We start from the raw sequence: 17,275 nt of genomic DNA, 5'->3' as shown, positions 1-17,275 counted from the left end.
ATGGTAATGAGGAATTTGTAGTGTAAGAGGTGCATATACATGATGGGGTGGGAAATAGGTAAGAAAATACACATATTTTTCAAGCCACCAAGAGTTTAGCAGTCTTACCATTTTCAATCAAACCTTGAATCCCATATTTCTATTTTTGTCTCCACTTAACAGAGTAAGCAATTTAAATATAATGCAAAATCTTACTTAATATAATAAGTTAAAAATGCATATTTCATTTTGGTTTTTTTAAGCCCCAAAATTTAAGAGCTAGTGATGCCTGTGAAGGGGAGGAGGCAGGGGGGAAAGGATGGGAGAAACAAGTATGCCAAAAAACAGAAGGCCAAAACAAAGTTCTCTGGTATGACCAGAGAAGGGTTAGCCTTGAGGAAGAGGAGTGCCAGCAGAGGTTATTCTCAGCACAATGAATTCACTCCTCTGTGATTCCTGTTATGCTTCTTCTGAGTAGAGGAGCACCACTGCAGCAAAAAGATACATGAAGCACCAACATTTCTGCCTCCAGCTGAAAAAATAAAATAATCTGCAATATCTGGGTAACCTCTCAGGCTGAAACAAAGGAAATCTGTGAAGTCTACAAGTTTATTCACTATGTGTGATGTTAAATGTTTACTTCATTCTTTCAAAGCCAGGACTTATTGAACAATATATTTGTGATATCTTGACAAATATCTAAAGAAACACCTGTGTAATAATATTACCAAAAATTTGGAAAACTTACAATCTGTTGAAAAATTTTTTGCATATTATCCTTCTCTCCTAGCTCTCAGAAATTCTAACAAACCTGAATTCTTCATGTCAACTTAATCCTGAGTTTTTGCACAGTACTTCTCATGGACTGTAGAAAAACCAGGTCTTGTTAGAGGAATAATCCTGAAGTGTATGATATAGTGCAATAGTGTTGCTCATGGATTCTGAATAGAATGATATATAGCCAAAACTTTTACACAATGAAGGACAACCTAATGTTAAAATGCATATTTTTATTTAGGCTAACTAGTCTTGAGTCACACTCTTAGGAGGATCCCTACTTCTGATAGGGATATATGAGGCACATTACTTTTTCAGAGTCCTTAGAGGACAATTTCTGGAAGGAAAAATCTCTGAACAGGCTCAAGTATTGTTACTGATTTTGAGTAATCAAAAAAAAAATTAAAAAATGCGAGCATCATGAAAGGATTTACGTGGTCACCAACTGGAGTATTATGCTGGTGGAAAGGCAAGAGCTCAGCCTAACTCACATATGGAAAATAGCTTGGAGATGAAAGCAAACCTGTGTGGTCCAAGCTGTCTATAAGCTACTTTATGTAGAAATCTCATAGCTCTCACATATTTAATACAGCTCCACAAGGATTGTATTATAGGCTCCAAGAGATTCAGATAATTAAGAGCCTTTGTTTACAGCAAGCATGCAAAAGATTGCATTCCACCAGAACCTACTAAAAACACAGGGATTTCTAAACTTGGAAGAAATCTCAACTCCTTTAATTTAGGCATTTCTTCCTCCTGTTGATGTCAAAAGCTTAGTTTTACTATTGTTAGTTATTACAAGCATAATTAAAATTTCCTTGTGACAGTTGATGTAATTGTCCTTTCTGAATTGAGTATATTTCCACTCAATTACATCTTGTCTCTAATTAGAAGCCAAATAATAGACTGTTCTTATACCCCAAGGCTAAAAAGGGTAAAGACATACCACATTCATACTTCCCACCTAATTCTTACATTCAGTTTTCCTCGAGGACAATACTTTTCACTTTCAAATTTGTGAATGGAACTTGGAACAAGTAATCTTTGGTTTGGTTGATATTTTCATCTCCATTTTTTGCATCATGTCTTTCAGACAATCCAGAGAAAGTTGAGATAAGTATCCCAGCTTTTCAATGTTCATCCAGAGGAATCAAAATAAAAAATGGTGGCTATTACTGGGAAGTATAATTCTATATAAATTATATTCTCTAAGAATAGCTGTAGTTGTTGTATCACTCTGGTATGACAAAAGCACCAGGTGAGATAGTAGAAGGAATTACTTGACCTGATGTTTCATAATTTTGTAGCTTTATTTCGATATATAGAATGTATATGGTCTGATGTATATGTATCTTTTTTCTTATGCATCTCAGCCAAAGAAAACCCTTTTGTGTTTATGCTGCATACGGACAAAACAGTCAGGGCAAACGTAACTGCCTAAAAAAGGATAAATACAAAGAGTCAAGAAGGTGCTCAGAAAAAAAATTATGTCCTTGGAGTTGCTTAAAGATAAATTAAAATGAATAACTTGCAATGTAGATCACTATGTGTCTTTGGTGAAAACCCTGTTGTTGATGGTGACATCAGAACAGTTAATCCTTTAGTTTACCAGGCTAAATAAACCAAATATTTTTAATTTGTTTCTGCTTTTTGCTTGACTTTTCATTTTTTCATTTCCATACCCATCCTTCATATGTTTTATTGGCAATTTATACAGTCAGCAGAAGACACCAAAGCCTTAGCAACAAGATCTTCTGATGTACAAACAAAATGCATTTAATTTGACTCGGTGTATTATGAGCATTATAATCCCTCTTCTGATTTCAACATGATCGACTAATCTCATCTGCTCAGAGGGATAAGCCTTGTCTCAGCCATGATGACAGGCTTAGAGAATGATAAAAATTAGGGCATTCTCACAGATTATATACTGTAACAACAGATAAGGCTTATGAATAAAGAATTGACTACAGGTGGTTATTTGTAGAAATGTACTAGATTAAGGGGTTAATGTTAGACACGTACAATGTCATTTGTAGTTAAATCATAGATACACACAAGTGTGGGAAAATCTTTCTCACCTGTGTAAACATCAGGGGAGATGAAACAAATTTCATAGCTCATCTCACAAGCAGTCAGAATGAGCAAGTATGTTCTCAAAAAGGGATAACCCTAATTTGCACTCTAGAAGTTCAGTTTGATAACTACTTGTCTTGGGCAAAACAGAGAGACAAAAGAAATCTCCTGAGGCGAGACAGCAAGAGAAGTATTACTGTGTTTTTTTGTAACTGTCTGGAATGCTTCAGCTTAGTCCCAGGTAAATTTAGTGCTTATGATTCTTCTGTTTGGATTTGTAAAGAACATATGGTACAGCAATAATGGAAGAAGTGCATGAGGCAAGGGGTAAGCTCCCTGACCGTTGAGCAAGACCACTAGATACACCCATCTTACCAGCAAATGCTAGCCCTGGGTGATTAAATCTCAGTGCATTGCTGTGAAAAAGTAATGAAACCCATATAGTAACAATGCAGGAAATGCAATTACATGCCATCTGCATGCTAGATTCACATTCAATCTTCCTGGGAAAAAAAATCTCAAAACAAACCTGACACGCTTCTTCAATCTGTTAAACTTAAGTAAATGAAAGAACAAAATAAGCAACCATTATTTTTCTAACACTTTCTAGCTTTGTTTTGAAAACACTTCCTGTATATCATATTAATATAATGTGATATCATTAATATCACTGATCTGCAGACACTTAACAGAAACATCTTTGGAGCAAAGGATTATGTTATCACAATGTGACAGACATTACTTCAAATAATTATTTTATTAATATTAATAAATGATATAGCCAAATGAACTATGTAATTAGACATCATACATATACAATATAAGGCAAATAATTATTATCTCTATCTTTCTTAATTATTGTTTCTTATCATGTATTCTAATCTTTTTCTTAACCTTGTAAATAAACAAACAAACAAAAGATATTTCTTCTGGCCTTCATTATATTTAACTGATAAATGGTTATTTATTTTTTTGGATATTTTTTACTCTGCATTCTGAATACCTCAAGAAAGAAGAGTCATATTTAGTACTTATTATGTGATGGCAAAAAAATTAATTTTTCTATCCAGCCATTGCTGAAATTAATGTATGGCTAAAATCCTGGATATATATTTCTTTTACAAAGTCAATAATCAGACTATTTTAAAGCAACAAATTAATGAATAAGACTGAATTAGCTCTCAGAATGAAGCACCAAGAAAGCAAGTGGTTGTACCTTGCAAAATAATAAAGATGATGCGAATTTGCAATATTGTTTCACGCCCATAATCTACTATGAGTAGATTTAGAGATAGGGACTGGAATTATTAAGAGTTTAAGTTTAAACCACTTGAACTTAATGCAAACTGAATGAGCAAGCTGGAGAGACCAAATATCCATTTTGTTTCCATAGGAACTCCTCCCACAGAAATCTGCCACCAAATGCCCATTGGCAAGTAGAAATGCTCCCAAAGAGCGTGTCTGGCAGCACGCACACCCGACATTCCCCTGTTGCTACCTTTTCTCTCACCAGCAGGCATGTGCAAACCAGCCGGTGAACAGCCCTGGAGAAGCGATGCCTAGACAGCAACAGACACGTCAGTTCAACCAAGTAGGTGTGCCTCTTATCCAGAGTAATTGACATGTACTGCTGGGAATGCGCTCCCCAGCAATCATCCTACTTAAAATGTGCATGTCGTCTTTCTAGGATGCCAATTAAGTGTATCCTTCTGCAGCTGCTGACACTAGATTAAACCTTATGGTTTAAACAAACATTAGAACTGCATAAACCAGAAACAGCATGACAAGTCTGACATTTTCCTGGCTCCTATGGCATTGCATTGCTGTGCCATGATACAAAGCTATGATGCAGCATTTTGCTAAAGGACATCTTCTTTGCTAAGTGTCATGTACATTGACACTACATGAACAATGCAGTCTCCTGATCTGGAAATACATGTAAGGACTTTTTTTAAAAATAATTATAAAAATGCAATGAGAAAAGAGAATTGAGGCTGCATATTGATGATAATATTGTGAGGAAGGTTTTTAGAAAATACCTTAATGGTTTCATAAGTTAAACTCATCCACAAACATAAAGTTCATGTAACTAGGTGAGAACATGATGCTAGAAGCAATATGATAATGAGCCAGCATCAAGTATTAAAGAACTAAAAAAATCAAAAGCATAATTTTCAAAGAAAGATTGGAAGAACTTGACAAAATCTAGAGTCTGAGAAAAAACAACTGAAGAGCATCAATATAGTTTTAATATAATTTTGATTAAATGGATTAAAAACCTGTGGTAGAAAGTGTATCACCCATAGTACATCGGTAACATCCATTTCTGCTAACTCTGGTATATAAAACTCTTGTAACTTAGCAATTGCAAAAGAAAACAATGAGTCTTAAAGTAAGTGCGAAGGACTAGTTTATAGTAGAGGTGACAGTCCCAGGCAGCTGCTGCTTCTAGTCTTGTGTCAGAAATTTTGTAGGTGCGCCTGCTTTTTGACTCAGGGATTGAGAGCAGCCCCTGGAAGCTGAAGGATTGCAAATACAGGAATGTCTTGGGGCCTTATCTTTGGATCCAAGTGAGAATGGAAAGCACAACAGCTCTTCAGACTGCAGAGGTTGATTTAAGACACTTCTGTTCACATAGATTGCGGAGATCTTTCTCCAACTGTGTATATTTATACGTATCTTGATCCCATCACCTTTCCTCTAGATGTCTCTACTACACCCGATTCAAGGAGATATCGATAACTGAAAGCTTTACACTTAAAACCTTTATTAAACTTGTGACCTTTTTGCGAAAATGACCATACGCCCTTCAGGAATGTGCCGGCAATTCACATCACAATTTAGAAACTCTTTGTAACTTTGCCAAAAATCTTATGAATAATCTGATCTGTATAAATATGAACATATACAGAAAGCATATTCTGCAGAAACAGACTTGATTTTCATTTATCTCAAAAATGCATTACAACTACTCAGTTCAAAATTAAAGTAATATTTTCCCTTTTTCCACTCATTGTGGAATAGAAGGTTGAAATGAGATTTCCTTTTTCCATGTCACTACATATTATAAATGCAGCAGAAAGGAAGAGACTAACACAACTGTGAATGTGCAGGAGGTAAATCTAGCTATTGTAGTTTCCCATAACTGCTTTGACTAGTTAAATCTCAAAAGAAGCTATATAAAGTTGGGCATTTTTCAATAAATATATAAATATTTGAAAGTAAGGTGCAAGATACTTACATAGTCAGACTGCTACAAGCAACTGCAATGTAAATTCCAAGTCACCTGAAAGCAATTGCATCTGTAGCAAGATAAGTTTTTAAGTCCTCCCCGATCTGTCTTTCTAGTTGCAGCTAACACCAGGCAAGTATCATGCGGACCTCACACGCAGAGTAAAGGAACATCTGAAATGTGTATTAATTAGTTCACTGATATCTCCAGTGAAACTTAGGCCTAAATATCAGCTACTTCTATGTCTTGCTGCTTTTTAAAGTTTAAAAATAAGACATTCCCTGTCTTCCAAGATCTTTCCAAGCATCAAACTTCTTGTGTAAAGATGGCTTGTTATATATCTGAAATTTTTATTCAAGCCCTAAAGACTTTTGTTGAGGGTATAAAATAAGAATGTCCGTGGGGAATCATCATCTGTTTGTGGCAGGCAAGAAATTCCAAAAATGTTTAGTCTGTTCTGCTCCGTGCTCCTGAGGAAAAGGTTGTATTTCCTTTTTCAGTGCCCATAATCTTTTTAGAACCTTTTCTTTATTGAGCCCATAAACACCACAGTGAAGCTGCAAATCATCATAGTCTGCAGAAATTCCATCAAGGAAGCTGCAGAGTAAATGATGCTGAGAAGTTGTTCACAACAATAGGCAGTTGACTAACCTTATGGTAGCATGCATGGTACTCAAAAATAATGCAGAGGACTATATCATGGATGACATGGTCTCAGTACGACACAGTCAATACACAGGACCAGGATTCAGGAATCTTAAATATTACCAAGTTCCCCACCACTGTTCTTCGCTAGTCTGGTTTTGTTGACACTGTCTTCTAATTATGCAAGAGCTTTCAAAATATCTTGTTGACAAAGTCAATGGCTTTTCTGATTTTTGACAGAAGTTGCCAAGTCTGAAGTCAAAAAAGAAACTGTATTATAAAGTGGAAATCTTTAGGAAGTCAAACAAAGAAATTAGAATGATTCGAACAGAAACATTCTCCACTTTGCAAATAATTTCTTTGCCATACATAATTTCAATGTTTTAGTCTTTGAATGATAGAACTATAAACAAAATTGGCTTTTTTCAGATTCATTGGGTGCTTTGGTGTTTTAATTTCAGAGACTGCAAACGTCTTGTTTATTATACTGGTCAATAACCATAAGAAGCTGCTAGAATTACTCATATACCTATTTTGAATATTAATATTTAATCAAAGATTTAACTGAAGACTGGAACAGAAGAGTGATTCTATAAAATAGCTTTAAATTATATCAGCAAGTATAGATTTGTTTTATGAAGAGAAAAACTTTTTAGAATTGAATATTTAACTCATTTTAGATGTTACCACTGAACTTCCCAAATTAAATTAGGAATATTCAAGGAATTAGGTGCTAAATTTCTATTAATATCTCACAATTGATTGACACTTCAGTTTCTAGTTTCCTTAGCCTCAACCATCATTATGTTTTCTTATTATTCTTAGAGTGAACCATGGAAATCACAAGTAACCTCTATTTTCATACATTTTTTATATTTTATGACCATATGGTTTTGTATTACTGAAATAAGTAATGACTGTAAGTCTGTCTGAATGGACATGGTTATTAATAGATGACAGAAATAGAAATATAAGTGGAGGAACAACACTATTAATAGGGTTGTTGCTCAGAGCAACAAATGTTAAGAAGACATAAGAGCCAAGGCACTTACACTGTGCAATATATGTGTTTATAGGTTACAAATTAAATTGCCATCATTTGCCAGCAGTAACTTCATGGTGATACAGACAATCACCAATTTTCTGAGATGAGGAGCACATAGAAATTGTTGACATGCAGCAATTCCTACTATAATTTGGAGGAAAAAATTCACAAATGGGTAGCATCCAATGTGTGTGTGGGTGGAGTATTATGCATAAAATTCAATTGGTTCTTGCAAAAGGATAAAATTAAAGGAATACATGATTCCTTTTGTTGGTATTCCAAATAAATACATAGCTCTATAAAATTAGAATCAGAAAAGAAATGTTAATTTCTATCATAAAACCTTAGCAAGTACTATATCTGATTTCACTGAGAAGTTTCACTGAAATATCTCTTGGATAGAGGCAGAGTTCTTTTTTAATGAGCATTTCAGAAATCTGCATGTAGAGAAGTTTCTTAAAATATCATCAAACAAAATAAAAGTGACAAACAAGACGAGGTCTGTTACTTCTCATCCTGGCTTTGTCAGGTGGAGTACAAGAGGACAATAAAATATAGACCTTGGAGTATAGTAAAATTTTTATTTCTTTAGTAAACAAAAATATCAAATATAGTGAAGCAGACACCAAAACAGGAAATTATGATAAAGACCAATCAAAAAAGAGAAGTGCATGGGAGGGCCATTTATGAAAAGCGCTGTTTAGGACCAAGTTTGGGAACAGTATTTTGTGTTGCCTATTTGGGTCCATAAAGAACTGTGTTTGTACTGTCAGCTTAGTGCCATATTCAATCATTACCATGCAGATAAAATTGCATAAGAAATTTCTCTTATTTTATAAATTTTTGAGATAATTCTTTATACTAAGAACTTTTAAACTTTTCAACCTTCCAATTAATACTCCCTCAAGAATATGACAATTTGAACAATTTTTAAACTTTATTGCCACATGATATAAACTTTGAGGAAAGATGAAAATAGAGCAAAGACCTAAAAATTACCCGAAGACATCTATATCAGCAGAGGTCAAGAAAATAGCTGTAGTTCAGTTGAAAAAAGGTGGAAGACTTGTGCCATTGTTTTTAAGATCACAGTTTTTCCTTATCTTCCTCAACCCTCGATTTACCTCTCAAATATGAACATGAATATAACTTTCTTTTTCTTTATATGGATTAAAAGTGTGTGCTTCTCAAAAACGTTTATTGAGATACAATATAGAAGAGGCAACTTTTCCCCTACCCAAACAACCCAATGCACTGTGGCAGCAAGCATCAAACCCTGTGTATCAGAGCATAATTATTAAAACTGTTGCGATCATATGTTGAGTTAAAGGGGCAAACAAAGGAAACAAGAAATGCAAATTCAGGTATCAGAATATAATAATAGTCAGCTTCACTAAACACCATAACTATGTGGTTTAACACCAATTAACTGACTATACCTTGCCAGTACTCAGTGATGGAAACATTGGTCTGGTTGGTTTGGTTTGGAAAAAGGTAGCTACTGCATGCCTTTGGGCCTTTGGCTGTGCTACAGGAGGACAGTTGCAGCAGCATGTTGGAAATCATGAGGAAGAATAGGGTCCCTTGGGGGGTTTAGCATTGTATTCCAGTTGATCTGAGAAAGTCTTTACAATTCTTTTGGATGGACTCTGTCTCAATGCTAAAAGTGAACCTGCAGTCAGGAGTGCTGGAAACTGAATTTGCCAAAGTTTCATGGAGGCATGACACTGAAGTCTACTAAGACATGTAGACTTACCCCGGAAGCTGGATTCATTAAAAAAATAAACTCCACCACACCTCTATTGTTTTAACTAATATGAATGAATACAGGGTAGTATTTTGGAAGAAGGACTATATTCTTAATTTTAACAGTGGGTTTTATTTTTTAAAATAAAATATTACTTCTATAACAGGGAAAAAAAATATCTTTCCCCCAGCTTCCCCACCCTTATGTGACTTTTAAGGCTCCAAAATGTGCCAGATTAAGACCTTGGAGATAGAAATTCAATGTTTATCCACAGGGCATGTTCAGCATTGCCAACGGCTGTGCAACTTTTCCTAAACAATGTTCCTCAACAATGACTTGAAAGGACCACAATTAGGGGCAGGAGAATAGTTTAATTTCCATGCCCATTCAATCCTTGACTTCTCTGCTGAGCCTGCCAACTATTGCCAGTTGCAATGGTGGATTTTGTGACATGGACACTTGTCCACTAAGAACTGGACTGAGGCTGCAATCCAATGTAATTATTTTCAGTCACTATTGACCTACAAGAAGTTTGAAACAAGGAAATGTTGAAGTTTTTCTGCTCTTACCAACTTCCTCAAAAAAATGTTCCCACTGCAGTAGTGATAGCTGAAATGTTCTCTAGCAACTTCAAAAACATTTTTATCATTTTTTGAATTTTAACTTTCTTCTCTATTTAATTTGATTATCAGCTAGAAAAAACAAAATGGAAAAACACCCTTTCACTCATATATCAAAAATTACTCTTTAATAGTTTTTTAAAAATTTAAAAAGCCCCTGACTTGAACTGCACATCATGTGATATAGTAAATATAAAAATACAAAATATACTTTTCACAGCCACTATGTGTAAACCATTCATCCTTTCCTGTCATATAGGAACCCCATACTGTTCTGTTTTTTCCCTCAGGATGTACATTTGAAAAAGTAATTTTCATGCCATTTACTCATGCATAGAAATATACAGTAATTTTTTTCAGTTCTACACTTAAACAACAAGAAGTAATTTGGTCATGACATGACCAAGGTTATGGCATTAATGTGCAGTTCCACTTGACCTCAAAGTATGGGTAGTCCTGGCTTCTGTTTATATGGAAACCATGTGTCCCACAGGCACAAATCAAAATTTAATAATTGATGAATAGGTATCATTTAGCTCTAATGTTTTAAAGCTAACTTAACAGGAAACTAAGTTATAAATAATGCACATTGTATTATCAAACTCAAGAATACAACAAACAAAAAGAGAAAAGAAAACAACAAAAAAATTTAAATCAGTACTCAGGTAAGCTTACTTTGGCCTTCCTCCCAGTTTGAGACAAGGCACTAACTTCACAGATCCCTCTAGTGGCAGCAGCAAAGATCGGATTCTGGCTGAACGAGCAAGTCTCAGAACCAGAAGACGTGTTAGGAACATATGAGTCCATAGTAAGGGAACCTGCAGAGCAGGGCTGTGTGAGCTGTTGCTGCAGAAAGGCTGCTTGATCTCATAAGGACCTGCAGGGCTCAGTTGTTCTGTCTCTATTTAAAGTGCAAAGAAAGAAGTGCAGGAGACCAAAGGGTGGGGGAAACAGGATGCAAGGAAACCATCCAGTTCTTTGAAGCTGAGCTGTGTTGCACTGCCAGAGAGTAATACCTTTCTGCCTGCTTTGATTTATGCAGGTATCCATATGGTTTTGGGTCATTCCAAAGGAAAAATTTTTTATTGCCCACACATCATCCAATACATATGGTTCTATTCCTTGCAACAGAAAGGAGCTAATGTCTTTTTTCTGACCTAGAAATTAACTGTTGAATGGTAGAGCATGAGCTTCTGCATGTGGAGCCTGTAAAATTGCCTACACTAAAAAAGGCCAGTTCCTTGTCTATAAAGTCATAAAGATTCAATCCTAATAAAAGTATAATCTCACTACCGAAGAGGTATGTTTTTTGACAAAATTCTGCCGAAAAGCTTAACATGCTTTCATATGTCACATCTGCTCTTTGCCTTACTGTTATACATCACAAGTCCTACAGGAAATACTCAAGTGTATAACAGTGTACAAATTATCCTGTCACCCTAATTTGTTGAGAATCTTTTTAGATGTCTGTTTGAAAGAGACCAAGAGAGAAGAAGAAAAAATTAGAGCTATAATGGGGGAATGTATTTTGCAGACTTATATCATTAAACATACAATAACTATATAATTTGCTCTAAGTTATGCAATAGTTTATTTGTTGAATTCTGTATTTTTTTCAGCTCACTTGGATTGACATATGTTTACTCAAGTGAGGAGTATTTTTCTGAATCTGAATGACATGGACCATACAGTGTGACAGCCTTCCATAGCTAATACAGGACTGGGTGATGAAGATCCTAACAGAATAACAGTTACTTGGTTAATGTTAGAATAAATTTATTGGCAAACCCTCATCATGATGCCTGTAGAAAGATGTCTTTGCCTATAGTTTTTACTAAATTTACTCCTAGTGAGATATTGTTAGAAATTTCTGAAAGCCAATTATAAAATCAGCCTAGAGAGAATCTACTTCTACACTGTTTTGAATACAAAAATATTTTGAATGCTGTTTCTTGAGAATTCAGGATAGTTTTATGGAAAACTTCCATTTGAATATGTTGTAATATGTGGGTATTTTCTAACATGATTCAAAGATAAATCATAAAATATCCTCTAAATTAATTTAATGGATTTAAAAACATACAGTCATAGAATAGCTTAGGTTAGAAAATACCTTTAAGACCACTGAGTCCAACCATATAGAATCACAGAATCAATTAGGTTGAAAAAGACATCTGAGATCATAGAGTACAACCTTTTGCCAAACAGCACCATGTCAATTAGACCACTGCACCATGTCGTGTCCAGTCTTTTCTTAAAACACTTCCAGGGATTGTTACTCCACCAAGGCCATTTCAATGTCTAATCACCCTTTCTGTGAAGAAATTCCTTCTAATGTCCAACCTAAACCTTTCCTAACACAGTTTGAAATTATGTCCTCTTGTCCTACTGCATGAGAGAAGAGACTGACCTGCGCCTGGCTACCACCTGCATTCAGGTAGTTGTAAAGAGTGATAAGGTCTTCCGAGCCTCCTACACCATCACCCACTCCTCATTAGACACCACAGGCACTTGACCAACTTCATTGCTCTTTTTTTGGAAGCGGTCCTGCCCCTCAGAGTCTTTCTCGTAGTGAGGGGCCCAACATGCTTGAGGAACAATTAGTTAGTGAACAAATTTTGTCAGAGTTAAAATCTGGTATGAATCTACCCAAAACTTACAGGGTCAGAAAGGTTGAACAATGGTCTCAGGGAGCACAAATGGTGCAGAGAGAACATGCTAAGGAGCCTTGAAAGATCATAAATATGTATTTATGTATTTTTTAAACTAAATATTTTGTTTAGACTGTTATTTATGGATGGTGTTAGCAATGCAACTGCATAGTTTAATCCTTAAAGGATTATGGTCTTTGTATCTATCATATGGAGTCACCATATTTCACCCTGCATTAGGCATCTGTACAATAACCATATTGCAAAAATGCCATTACCTATAATAGGCCAAATTTTTTTCATTATGATCATGACATCTCTTATCTTTTAATTGCTATTATATTAGTACTTGAAGATAAAGTGACAATCTTTCTTCATGTAAATGTTAGATGCATGTCTTAGCTTATAGAAATATTTTTTATTCTGTTTCAGCTCCATTAATTCTTTTAATTGAGAGGGAATTTTGGGAAACTTTTCCCATATTGCTAGAACTCATTTTTAACAAACAAAATTAAATTACTTTTTGTGGGTGTTTTAAATGAGAAATTAACTAGATATTAACGCTATTGCAAACAAAGCACCATTACCTTTTCTTGATCTAGAGAGACAGGCAATGGAAGAATTTAAGCATAATCACAAAGAAGCAAACACTTATAATATAACAGACTGCATGTCTGTAAGTGCCTCTTCACTTCCAGGTTAATGTAGCAAGTTTAACACTGCTGAAAAATTTTAATGCGTCACAGAAAGAAAGTCATATGATCAGTTAATTAAAAATATTAATTAAAATTATTTTACTTGGATGAAAGTATAAAGCACAGCTAAGGAAAAAACCCCAATTATTTATCTACTGATACCATATTTTTACTATGAATGAAAATGGTAAATTTTCTTCTGAGATGGTGTTTAAAAAACCCCAAAACCATTCCCTATCATTTCAGATTCTTGATACAAAAATGGGCAAGCTGAAGAGTGCCCCTTTTCTTTGACAACCATCATTTTGACTGCAAAAAGCCTACATTGTCTGACTGCAGCTCCCAGTTTTGTTGTATATTGCACGAGCTACATAGTACAATACACTTTTACTCCACAGCACTACACAACTTTTTAATGAAGAGAAATTTCTGAGTTGCTGTAGGAAGTAAATATACATATATACTATTTCTATCTAGAAAATTATATTGCAATAGAACTGATAACTTCTGGCATTATATAGTTTTGATAATGACCTTCTTACAGAGATGCTTCATCTAGTCTGACTGAGATCTGTAGGAAGAGCTCAAAGTCAAAGAACGGGACACTTTGCAATAAAGAAACTTTTATTATTGATCACATTTTTTGAAAGTACAGTTACATGATCTGGCACTTCTTATCTCCATGTAGCAGAATAGAAAAAGAGAGAAAAAAAAGGGTCCTCTGCTGCCTAGAAGGCAAAGGGCAGGAGATGCTCATGTAGTATTTTCCAAAGCACTGCATAATTTTTCAAAGCTAAACAAAATTAGTAACAAAATGAGTCATGCCATATGTAGTGAGAAATTACCAAGAATTAGAATTACTTTCTTTTCCAGAATAGGAACAGCAACATTTTTTCTCTTTTCCTGCGCACAAGAGGCAGAGGTTGTTCATTAGGGGTCAAAACCATGCTTAATGACAAGACACCAACCCAGATAATCCAGGGAATTCCACGTTGACACACGATAGCACAACCCACACCACCAGGTGTGAGGATGATGGTTCATGCAGCAGGGATGTTAAGTCAGCCAATACCATATGTCAAAACGGCTTCCATAAAATAAAAAAGATAGCACATACAGAACAACCAGGGAATCAGGCTGAGACAGCAAAGGTTCCTGAAAGGCAACTTTTTTTTTTTTTTTTTTTTTTTTTTTTTTTTTTGTGAAAGGCAAACCTTTTTTTCTTGACCAACCTGATCTCTTTCTATGACAAGGTGACCTGCATATTGGATGAGGGAAGGTCTGTAGATTTTAGTAAAGGCTATATCACCATCTTCCACAGCATGCTCCTGAAGAAACTGGCTGCTGTTGGCCCTTATGGCTGCACTGTTCACTGTGCAAAAAACTGGCTGGATGAGTGAGCCCAGAGAGTGGTGGCGAAGGGAAGTGCACCTAGCTGGCAACTGGTCAAGAGTGGTGGTCCCCAGGATTCAGTACTGGGGCCATTCCTGTTTAATACCTTTATCAGTGATCTGGATGAGGGGATTGAAGGTATCCTTGGACAGTTTGTGGATGACACCAAGTTGGACAGGAATGCTGGAGGACAGGAAGGCTCCACAGAGGAATCTGGATAGGCTGGATCAATGGGCAGAGTCCAACAGTATGGGGTTAAATAAGGCGAAGGGCCAGGTCCTGCACAACAACCCCAGGAAGTGCTACAGGCTGGGGACAGTGGCTGGAAAGCTGGCCAGCAGAAGAGGATCTGAGGGTGCTCACTGACACTGGCTGAACATTAGCCAATGTGTACCCATGCAGCCAAGAAGACCAGTGGCATCCTGGCCTGTATCCTGCATCCTGGCCAGCAGGACCAAGGCCATGATTTTACCCCATACTTGGCACTGGTGAAGCCACATCTCAAGTGCTGTGTTCAGTTTTGGGTCCTTCATTAAAAGAAATGCATTGAGGTGCCAGAATAGGGCAATGGAGCTGCTTGGAGAACAAGTCTGATGCTTGCCCCTGCACAGTCAGAGAAACTAATTCATACTGATTTAATTTTGACAGCAGCATCTGTGCTGCTCAAAACAAGCAATCTTTCTGTGCTCAGGGAATCACGGTACACCTGCCGGTCTAGGGAGAGTATGAAAAAGGTGACTGCAGTCTACTTTTATGTCTGGAGGATAACAGACTGCCTTAATCAAAAGCATAAATTAAGGAGCTCTGAAAGCTGCTATAATACATGTAAAAACTCACCTGAGATTTCTACCCAGAAGCTTCACAGCCCACAGCAACTGAGGATCCCCTTGCAGGAGCATACTAGAAAGGCCATGCTGATCCCAAAAGCACTCCCTATTCCCTGAAAAGTTTGGTATACATGCTGACTCTTCCTGGTCACACACAGAGGTTTTACAGTCTCCTTTACTAACTGGAAAGCTATGTGAACACCTAATGAAGTGAATTTTCCAAGAAGATTATATGTAAAATAAATTAATTTCTATATCCATTTAGGCTGCCCAGCTGCTGAAGTGTGTTATCCAAGTGATATCTGACCCACAACTGAAACACCCTCCAAAGTTTTAGCTAAGGAAACATGATTAAAACAGGCCTAGACAGACAGATTCCCTAAATGATCATTAATTAGAGGTCTCAGGGCAGACATCTGATAACTTCATCCAGACAGCCTGGGAAAGGTGGCAGAATTAGAGAGGTAAGAGATAATGAAACATGATTGAAATCCATGGTGTTCTTTTAAGTATCTCACATGGCTACAGTTCGTCCAATATTGTTATCTCCCAGTCTAGAGAGGTTTCTAGTGTTTTAATCATGCTACAATGGCAGATTAGCACTTGCAAGTTAAAGTAGTCCCCCATTTTATTGTGTTTAAGCTTGGTAATTTGTTGGGTTGGGGTTTTTTTTTATATTGTTTTTTGTTGATTGTTGGTTGAGTGGGTAGGTGGGTGGGGGTTTTTGAGAGGGAAGGGTGATTTTTTCATCTTTTACAATTCCAAAACTAGGACAATACATATATATATATGCATTTATGCATTTTACCATTTCATTTTTTACTTCACCTAATACACAATGCAAGTAAATATTTTTCCTTAAGTACAACACAAACAATACAAAAAGGAACCTGCTGCATTCAGCTATTCTGCAACCAAACTTAACACAGGTTCATAGCTCTCAGCATGCTTGACATATCCTTATCAACTGGACAGTTGGCTTATTTTGAAAGACCTAGTGTTAAGACAAGTAGAAGAACAAAGTCATAGCAAAAGGAAGATGGCATTTTATCTAAAGGGGAAATGCAAAAAAGATAACCTAAAATGGAGCCAGCATCACTAAATTGAGAACATCCTGAAATCAGCTAGTGAATGGAAAACTCCCTTATTTCTTCAACACAACTAGGAATATAAATGGAGCAATTATGACTGAGCCTAAAATATAATTTCTACAAATAATATTACAAAGAGAAAAAAGTTATATCTGACTTTGAATTAATTTGTGTGTAATTTTGATTGAATTAAAGTCACAAGCAAAGAAAGAAAATTTTAAAAGCCTAGCTTTTACTTTTGAAATTGAAAGAAAATTTCAGCTTTTAATAAAAGAAAGAAAGAAAGAGAAATAACGCATCCTTTTAATAAATATGTTTTTCATCCCAAATAAACATTTTCAAAAGGAAATCCATGGAAATCTCTTTTTTTCCTATTTACATCAGAATACCAAAATAAGGCTAATAAATTCTGGCATGAAACCTGAACTGGATATTTCAGTCTTAAAATCACCTTCAGATTTTAATACTTCAGTTTTTCAACTTAACCCTAAATGCCAC

This window comes from Taeniopygia guttata, chromosome 2 (assembly GCF_048771995.1).
Source record: "Taeniopygia guttata chromosome 2, bTaeGut7.mat, whole genome shotgun sequence".
In the NCBI taxonomy this organism is placed as follows: domain Eukaryota; kingdom Metazoa; phylum Chordata; class Aves; order Passeriformes; family Estrildidae; genus Taeniopygia; species Taeniopygia guttata.
The sequence above is the reverse complement of the archived record's forward strand: the minus strand, read 5'-3'. Positions refer to the sequence as shown.